The sequence below is a fragment of the Pinus tabuliformis genome, chromosome 7 (genome assembly GCF_031772625.1).
Source record: "Pinus tabuliformis cultivar Carrire ecotype Pingquan chromosome 7, CPIR1, whole genome shotgun sequence".
Lineage (NCBI taxonomy): Eukaryota > Viridiplantae > Streptophyta > Pinopsida > Pinales > Pinaceae > Pinus > Pinus tabuliformis.
In genome coordinates, this window is record NC_142293.1 from 1,194,532,858 (window position 1) to 1,194,543,539 (window position 10,682).

Sequence of the window (10,682 nt, forward strand, 5' to 3'; positions counted from 1 at the left end):
GAGGTTTGAAGTTGGTAATTTGCAAAGAGGTGCTGCTGGTTGTGAAGAGGGCTTTGAAGCTAGTAGGATGGTGCTGGGTCAGACAAGTGGTTGTAATCCTCTCTTCTACTAATTTTGTCAATAAAGCTATTTGAGTTTTCCTCCATATTCTTGTGTATCTCTGAATATTGTGTTGATATATGTATTTGTATGGTCAATATATATCTGATCCTATATTGTTTACAGTGATAGATCTCTATGCTTTGATGGTATTATGTTGTTATGACTCTACAGGTGCTCTTTGAAGCGGGACAAGTAAGGAAGCAGTGGTGGGATTCTGTCAAAGGGGAAAGGAAACAAGCAAGGAGCCAAGTGAAGGAATGAGGTTATTACTCTCTGCTTCTTTCTCATCTCTCTCTCGTAAAGGAAAAGAAAAGTGACTTTAATTTGTTTGTTTCTAAGATAGCTACCCATCTTAGTGGGACTAGTATCTCTGAATAGACACTAGATTTCCCGGTAACAGGAGAAGGCTATGAGATTCTCTGTAGAGTGAGAGTTGAGTATCCTATAGGAGGAGGAACTTATAGTTCCTTAGGAGGAGCCTCATGTAGATCTTGAGGATGTTGCGGAGTAACCACATGTAGAGGAGTAGACAAGAGGCAAAGTGGAGGCACCCACTCAACGAAAACATTCTAGTATTGGAGGAAGAGAAGTAGAGAAGCTGACAGATTGATGTAGGATACATAGGAGCATGTGGGTGCTCCTACATCATAGTGCAGGTAGAGGAGGTAACTAGACAGGTACACTGGGCATATGGCTATCATGAAAGAGCTCATTGAGTCAAAGCCTTGTTCATTTAAGAAAGTAGTTTCTCAACCAGTGTGATTTGATGTCATGGTGGATGATTATGACTCGATCTTGAAGCGTAGTGTATGTGAGGTAGTGTCGAGACCAAAGAACAAGTCAGTGGTTGGTTCTAAATGGATATACAAAGTGAATCATGCAGCTAATGGGAGCATAAAGAAGTATAAGGATAGATTTGCGGCCAAAATATTCTCTCAGACAGAGGGAGTGGACTATGAGGAAACATTTTCCCCAGTGGCATGATATTCCTCAATCAAATCCATTCTATCATTAGATGTGCAAATGGCATGGAAAATCCACGACATGGATGTGAAGATAGCTTTCCTTAATGGTGTTGTCGAGGAAGAGATTTTGATAGAGAATCTAAGGGGATTTTAGCAGTATGATAGGAGAAACATGTGTGTATACTCGTGAGAGCTCTGTATGGTCTCAAATAGGCTCCCCGGGCATGGTACACTCAAATCGATACATATCTTAGGGGACTAGACTTTACCAAAAGTGAAGCAGATGCTAACCTATATAACATTGTGGTAGATGTCAAGTTCCTTATCTTGGTTTTGTATGTTGATGGCTTGATACTTACAGGGGATGAGAAGTTGATTCGCTCTTGCAAGGAGGATCTTGCAAGGGAATTTTAGATGAAAGACATGGAATTAATGAATTACTTCCTTGGGATGGAAGTATGGAAGGGTGATGGTGAGTTGTTTGTGAGTCAATGGAAGTATCCCTGTGAAATACTTCAAAGATTTCACATGGACAAATCCAAGCCTATGGGGACACCTCTTTCTACAAAAAGAGGAAGGAGAGTGTTTCTTCAGGAGAAGTAGTTAATGTTACCATCTACGGATAGCTTGTGGGATCCTTGATGTATCTAGTGAACACAAGCCCTGACATACATGATGGAGTTAATAAGTTGAGTCAAGCCATGGTGAAGCCTACCAAGATGTATTGGAAGGAAGCAAAGCATGTGTTGAGGTAACTCATAAGCACAATTGAGTATGGGTTATGGTACAGGAGGATAGAGGGCGTGCATGGGAAATGGATAAATATTTTAAAAACACATAAAATATGTTGAATTTTGTAGATTTTAACAATGAAAAATAGACAACAGACAACAACACAAGACAACAATTTGATGACAAAGTTCACCCTTCGTGGGCTATGTCTTCAGGTCCAACTTCCAATGTTGGCCCTTTAAATTTTATACTGAAATGTCAAATTACATCAACATACAATTCTCAAATTGCAAAAATAACATTGCCATTGTGTCCAAAACACCCAAAAACCCTATGTAGGATATTCTTGGGCTCAAAAAGGATAAAAATGGTGAAGTTAGCTCTCCTTCTCCATTTCTTTCCTAACTTTTCCGTAAATTCATCCTTCTGTAAAAAATGGCAACGAAATTAGGCTTTGGTGGCCTTGTACAATGGTAATTTCGTAGAAACAAGTGGCGGGATGAACTAAGAAACTTATCGATTATTGTGCAAATTATCGAACTGTTAAGTGTGTCAGAGTTGTGCCCCTATTCTTCTACCCTAAGTTTGTCATATGGTAACCAATGTGACCATGGGGTACACCATGGAGGCCACATGCCTGCTAGCTCCTTGCTCCTAGTTATGAGATTGCAATGAAACTATAGTTACATTGGTTACCATACAACCAACCTGGGCGCAAAATAATAGGGTCGCGTCCCTATTGGTACACCTAATGGTTCGACAATTTATCCAATAATTGGTAGGTTTTGTGGCCAATCCCACCACCCGTTTTTGCAAAATTATCGTTGTGTAAGGCTGCCAAAGCTGAATTTTGTTGCCAATTTTGATAGAGGGACAAATTTGTAGAGCAATTAGTAGAGAAATGGAGAAGGAGGCCTAACTTGGCCATTTTTAGCCTTTTTGAACCTAAGAAGAGCTTATACAGGGGTTTTTGGGTGTTCTACATAGAACGGAAGTGTTATTTTTTCAATTTGAGCATTGTATGTTGATGTAATTACACATTTGAGTATATAATTTAAAGGGACAACATTGGAAGCTGGACTCAAAGACGTAGTCTAGGAGGGATGAACTTTGTCATCAAATTATTTTTTGTGATATTACTTGTTGTCTATTTTTCACTATTAAAATATGCAGAATTTAACTTAGTTTATGTGTTTTTGCAATATCGATCCATTTCCCATAAGACATAAAATAGCTCACAAACTTTACATGAAATATTCAATTTTTTATTTCAAATCACGAAGCTCTAAGGCTTCACGGATGCATATTACGTAGGAAGTCCATAAGATAGGAAAAATACTTCATGTGCTATCTTCAGTGTTGGTTTTTCAACTATTTCCCAGTATAGTAGGAAACTGAGGTTTGTGGCACTCAGCTCAATAGAGGATGAATACATGGTTGCAAGTGAAGAAGCATGTGAGACCATATGGATGAGGAAAATACTCGTGGGAATTTTTAGTCAAGATATGGATCTGATAGTGATTTATTGTGATAATCAGAGTCTTATCAAACTATTTGAGAATATAGTATTTCATGATAGGTCCAAGCACATTGATATCAGGTACCTTCACTTGCAAGATTTTGTGCAAAGGAGAATTATGATGCTATAATATATTGCAACTAAGGAGCATGATGCAAATATCTTGACAAAGGAATTGTCAAGAGGCAAATTTTAATTACATAGGTGCAGGATACATGTGGTTCAAAATCCCTTTCTTGCTAAGAGGGGGTGTTTGAAAATGTAGCAATAAAGGCTCAATTTGGCTTTCGCCTTAGCCAAATTGAGTAATTCGATTTCCACATCAACAAGATGACTTGGACTATAGTTAACTTATGTGACATGGTTGTGTCTACTAGTTATCTTAACAAATTCAAGTTTGAGGCTAGAAATAGAGTTGTGAATATAGTGATTGATAAAATTTAACAATATAATTTAGTTATGTTTAGTTGATATTAGTAAACTGAGCTCAAGTCTTTATTTGAGTCAGTTGAAGGTCAATTGAGTAGTAGAACTATTGTTAACCCAACGATCCCTTTGTTAAACTAGTCAATCAAGTAAAAATAGCCTATACATGCATGGAATTTGAGTTGCCTACTTGGAGTGGAGGAAAATACACATTGTAATTATCAATTTTATACTAGTTTAGTCTACAAGCTTGCTAGTTAGGCAGGTGATCAATTCCATAGGATTTTCACTAGGAAGTAGGGAATTTCCCTATTATTTAGGATCTCAATTTCTCCTAAATTACGGAAGGAAATAGGAGTAGGATGGGGCCATGAACTGGCTAAGTGTTCTCCAAAGAAGGACATTTATTAGGAGAACATGTTTACAATGCACAGTTTTCTTCAGGATCGAGACAAGACATTGTAATAGTTTCTCATTCTCATATGATTAATGAAAAGCAAAGGAGGGTTTTTTCCCAGTTGGGTTCCCCTATAAATAAGTATGTTCTTGTGGTGTTTTAATGGTTTCATATCATTGCACGTGTTTCTAAATTTCAATTTCCATTTTGTCGAATAGTAGAGGAAATTTGTAATATCTTGTTTTCAGTTTGAATACATCAGTAATAGAAAATTTCTATTAATTTCTACACATTAAAACCATTTAGAAAAAAATTTGTGATAGCTTTGATGACTAGGGAACCTAAATGACTCCCTCTCTCAGAAGGAAGAGGAAACAATGAATGAAAATGAATCTTCAATCGAAGAAGAAGAAGAAATGGATAAAATAGAAAAAGAATCTTTGTTTGTGGAGGAACTCCCAATTGTAGAAAAGAAGGAATCTAAGGGGAAGGGATAATAGGAAACATGAAATAAGGTGCCTATGGAGAATAAAGGGAAAGGAAAAGCGGTCTCAAAAGAAACCTTTTCAATGATCAACCAAAATGAGGACGAGAAATCTAACTCTGGGGAAAATTCAAACGATGTGGTGGTTGGCAAGAGTTTACCTCGCCGGCCCCACCCTAGCTCGGTGTTAAAGCAATCCGAAAGTAGAGAAGGGACAAAAAACCCGCAACACCTTAAACAAGTCCAACCAAGGGGCCATTATTGTTTAGAATGGTATCACAGGTATGAAATGAGGTGAATCAAAGTTTGCTCAATTTACCTTATTCCAACTTTGAAGGTGACGAAATTGGGAAATATGTTTTGAAATACGAATTGATTAAGGATGGAAATGATGTTTCTATAGATGATTCTGATAGAAATATTGAAAATGTTTTAACCTTGGATGGTCTTAACCTTGAAATGGAACAAAAGAACTAGGTGCCTGATTTTTCTAAAGATAAGTTGATAGAGATAGTGTGAGTAACCAAATTATTTGAAGCTGGAATGGAGAAAGAGGCGGAAATTATAGATGGTTTTGTGTTAGTGAAGTCTGCTAGAGTTAAGGAATTGATATTAGAATTGCAGGACTATAATAAATAAGTAGAATCTTTATTGGGTGAGCCTATGGAGCCGAGAATACCTCTGTTAGTGAAGAAATCTAAATCCCTTGGGAAGGAGGTAATGTCAGATGGCCTAATGAGAATTAACCTAAAATTTAAACTCAGGTCTAATTATAACAAAGGTAGATTGTAAGTTCTAAAAGAGGCCTCCAAAAGTAAAGAATGTTTAGATAAAAGTTGGGAAATTCAAAATAAAATTCATCCAATTAGAGGTTGATAATAAGGCCCTACTTCAAAGTAATGAACGATTGAGAAGATCTCGAGACTGGTTGGTTGTGAGGAAAAAAATATTGGTGAAGAAGATCCAGTTCTGGTAGGCTGACACAAATCAATTGGCAAAATTGTATCGACATAAGAAAAATAAATATTCCTAGAGGGAGCATGAGGAGATAAAGGAAAAAATTTACCATCCAGGTCAAGCTCCTGAGGGAATTGACCACGAGGACGTGCAATTGTCTAAGCAAGGGTTGGATGAAGGGCCTCAAAATTTACTTTATTAGAACACTCCCCAACCCTCTTGAGTGCTTCGAAACCCCAAGTTTTACCTCGCAATTCCTCACACTTTAATGTTATCTTTTACTATTTTATGCCTTTAATTGCATCTCAGGGACTATAGGTGATTATCACTATTTTTACGCATTTTATTGCTCAGTTAGTTTTCATTTCAATGAATTGACTCATCTAATGGCTAGAAAAGTTTGCAACGTATCTTTTTGCCTATGTACAAGGGGGAATGATCATTGGTTACCGGTTACTAGTTTGAGTGTTGTAGCATATCGAATAGACGAGGACATCCTGGATGGATATGAGAGAAGAGATAATCATGACTGGATTTGCATGCCAACTTGGATGTTTTTTTACTGCAAACTTCATAGTGAAACAACCGTTTTTTGTTAAATTTTTATGTCATTTGAAGTTTTATTTAGAAACAAGATTGTTACCAATGGATAAGTAGTTTCATCCATTATATTTTCATAACTATGTATCACTCAATTTCTATCTTTCTCCTTATTTCTCATACTAGATTTGAATAATAATCACATTATATACTTTTTTGTAATCAATCAAGAAAAAGTTAGTAGTAATGTTGTCACGAGATTAATTAGTGATTGAGATATGTCTGGACTTTGTATCATTTTTTATGACTTTATGTTATAATCTAATTGCAATGTTCTTGTTCTATGCAGTGTGGTAGCTTAGTTTTTTAGCCTGTGGTCCTTCTATCCAGGTAGGCCCCCCTAGTCTAAAATGCACTTGCATGGATGTTGTATATACATGGTGTGATGATTTATGATTTCTTTTGAGTTATAATTTCAATTATATTAATGGTTATTTTGTTTTCTTTTCTTACAGTTAATTCATGTTATCAATTTCTTTATGAACATTACAAATTGAATTTGTTGAGCTATTACTATGCGTGAAGGGCCCTGTTTACATGTGTTGAGAAATTACTAACCTAGGTATCCACCGATGGGTTGACAGATACCCCTAGGACTTGGACTTGTAGTCCTCTTCAAGTGCATGGTTTATTTTACTTTCATCATGAGTGTGAATTTTTTGAGTAGTTGTTATTGTTACTGGATACGTTGAATATTGATGAACATAAATTGTGTTGAATCATTGTTCATTGAGAGAAGCATAAAATCATGTCCAATGATTGTTAGTCAAATTCTACAATATGTGAGATATTTTTCCAATTATAAATAATATTTCATATACTGTGGTGGTGCCTCATCAGGCTACACAACCCGATCAATAGTTTAGTGAACTTTTAAATTAAACAATTAAAGTTCCTGTCACAACTGATGAAAAGGTACATGTTTTTTCAGTTAATTATTTTCATAAATATAAGTTCTTATTTTTTAATTGATAACTAATGAAACATGTTCTATCAATTGCAGCTAACTCCAGGCCCAATGTCGAAGAATATGCATTATGCGTGCCATGCTAGAATTAGAATTATTTTGAAGATGTTTCATGAAATTCAAATAATTGCGTAGGACTATGAAAAGGTTCTCCAACTAGAGGAATTAATAAAACTAAATTTCTTCATATTTGGGAGGAGATGGAGAAAATTGGAGTTGCATGTAAGCCAGTAGAACTATGCCATAATAAAATCAAAGAGTACAATGACCTTAAATATGGGAAATCAGATGGATCGACATTAGGTAAGATCCTCATTTGACAGGAGGGAATTTTAAAGCTTTAATAAAAAAAATTACTTGGAAGAAAACATAATTTTATATATCATTGAGAAAATGATTCAAAATAATCCTTATAGATAAGTAATAATCTTGCAAGATCAAGGCCCATAAGAAAATATGTTGAGGAAGCTTATTGTGAATCAGATCACTTTAGAAAGCGCAAGGCAAAAAATAAGATTCAAACAAAAAATAAACAACATAAATTTCCCTCAAGTGGTGAGTGTGATTTTCACTAAATTAGTAAATAAATTTGTAGATTTGTAAAATACTAAATTAATAGAGTGTAAATCTACAACCCAATGTGTAAATTAGTAACTCTGTAAATTTGTAGAATAGTAAATAATAGAGTTTAAATCAGTAAATTTCCAAAATTTGCAATTTTGATGTTTCTTATGTTACACATCATTGTACTTTTTGTAAAGTACTTATTTTACATGCACTTTGACATGGTAAATGTTGTTTATTTTAGGAAATGTTCCAGTTCAATGTGATTAGATTGATGATACACATCAAATGAATGGGGCAGTTGTTTTTGGAATTACAAAACATAGTGAAACACAAGAAGTGTGTGGAGAAACTACTATTGATATGCTAATGATGGAGGCAATCACTCACAATCAAATGGATGTTCCGTCCTTCATAAATGGTATAGGGAAGAGTAGGGGAAGCTGAGAAATCCTAGGGGAGGTAGTTCAAATCCAAAAGAAGTTGAAAATCTTATACAAACTAGTGCCAATAAAAGAAGTATGATACCAAAAAGAAAGAAAAAGGTCCTGGATGATCATAATGCAACATTGTATGAAAAATGGTGAAAGATATGAACTTGTTTATAAAGAGTTAAATTCCAAGGTAGATATTCTCTCCAAGAAGGCTATTGGTCTGGACAGATTGATATATTCATATTATCCACATATATTATGTAACCAATCATCCATATGATATTATATGCAATATATGAACTATTATACTGTTATGTTTTTTTTTATTTTTGACGGTTATAAGACTTTTGTGGTCAATTCCATGAGACCACTACTTCGAATACATGTTGGACATGTATCAACTAAGTGTAATTTTGTATCTTCTAATTATAAAATTGTTCTCTTCTTTTTTTTTCTAGGGAAAAAAACTGTGGAAATATGATTTTTCTTTGCTTATAAGTTAAAACTAGTATCGAAATCAGATTTCTCTCTGATTTGGCTGTGTAAGTTCTTTTGGTTCTATGAATAATAAAGAACCATATGTTTCTTATTTAAATAAAATGATAAAAAAATTTTAAGAGAAAAAAATAATTACATAAAAAATACATTGTTTGCATAAATAAAAACATTATCAGAAAAATACATTTTTTTCCCTTGGAAAAATCTGGGCAGATCAACCCTGAAGGGAATATTTTTGAAAGCCCATTGGCCAGACTAGCAGGGCCTAACCCCAATGGCGTCGAGGAGAATTGACCTTGTGACCTCCCAATCGACGAGGTACTTAACAGTGAGGACTCAACGAGTTGAGCTAACCCTTGGGGCTCAGCAAAATAAGTTTTTATATTAAACATTGAAATGCATTTATAGTAATAACACATACAAAGATAAATGTTATAGACCTCTATATTGGTTGGGAGGTTTTTGTAAGTCCTCCTCTTCATAAAAATATAATACAATGTCTCTTTCCTTGTGTAGAAGCCTCTGGTTCATTGGAAGTTGTGTCACCTGCTTGTAATTTATCTTCCAACTCCTTCACTTTGTTTATATATTGTTTCAATCTGCTTTGCATTTTTTTTGTTTTCAGTAGTTTACTTCTTCAACAACTCCACATTATTCTTGTACTTTTCAGAGTAATATTTTTCCTTTTCTTGAATATTATCCTCTCTATATCTCAGCTTATATTTAAGTGGACCCAATTGGGCCTTAAGATTTTGTTCCTCATTAGATTCTAGTGCCTTCAATTTTTTGTTATCTAAGGTATACAAAATTGGAACTGTAAGAGGTATGGGCTTATTCTACAAAGCGAGAATTTGGGATTTCAAATCTTTTGTTTGACTTTGCATCCCAAATGTTTTTTTGTGTGCTTGTCCAATATTTTTCTTTTAAGCTCCTTAATTTTCTCTTCCTTCTCAGTTAGCTTCTTCTTTAGTGATTCCTTTATTGTTGATGTGTCAAACACATCACCTATAGCATGCATTGCTTCAACAACTTTAAAAAATGACATATCTTTCTCTTGTAAGGCCCAATCATACTTAAGCAAGGTATCTTTTAGTTTTTTTTATCTTTAGAATTTACTGCTTTAATAGCTTGATTTCAGTTATTCTCTTGTTCTCTTAATGAGCATTCAAACTCTAACAAGGACTTGAATTTATTACCACCTTTCAACTCTTCATCTTTGTTTTCATTCATACTCTCTATAATTTTAACCCTTTTTTCATAATTTTGAATATTCTCACTATGTTTAGTAACTTGTTCAGTGATTTTATTTTAAATCTCATCCTTTAAAGTACAAATATATTCTTCTTTCTCCTTCACTTATTGCATAAGTTTTACTTCAGGTGGAATGAAGGTCTTTAAAGGTGGTATGTAAGAATCTCAAGCCTATTTTTAAGATCATTTTTAACTCATTATATCTCAGCTTCATATTTATTGTGTTCAACTTTCAAAAACAACATTAAGTTACTTAATTACATAATATATAGCTTTACATGTTCTAGCTTTCAACTCTTGAATATTTCTTTCATACCTTTCTATAGATACCTTTGCTCTCTGTTTATTGTCTATTAGACATTTCTATAAGCCTACAACTTCCTACTTCAGATGAAGAACCGGTTGGTACTTATTCATGCACATTTCACAACTCATTTTTAAGGAATCATGGTGAACCTATGGAGAAGATAGTGACTCTTTGGATTTCTCTTAATATGCAACTTGCTGCATGAGTTCAAAAATCTTCTTATCCTCAGTCATGCATAATTCATAACTATTTGTTCAAGAATAATCTTCACCCTCTGAAGGAGAAGAAATACCATTATCAATAGATTCTTCATTAGTGTCGACAAATCCCTACACCATATCTGCATCTTGGCATGTATTTATGGCTTCCAAAGTTGCAACAACAATAACTTTATCAAGGTTCACTAGATTGATGTCACTTCCCACATTTTCCATATTCTTCTCCAAAAAGTATTTATGTATTTATGAAATGTTAGCTGG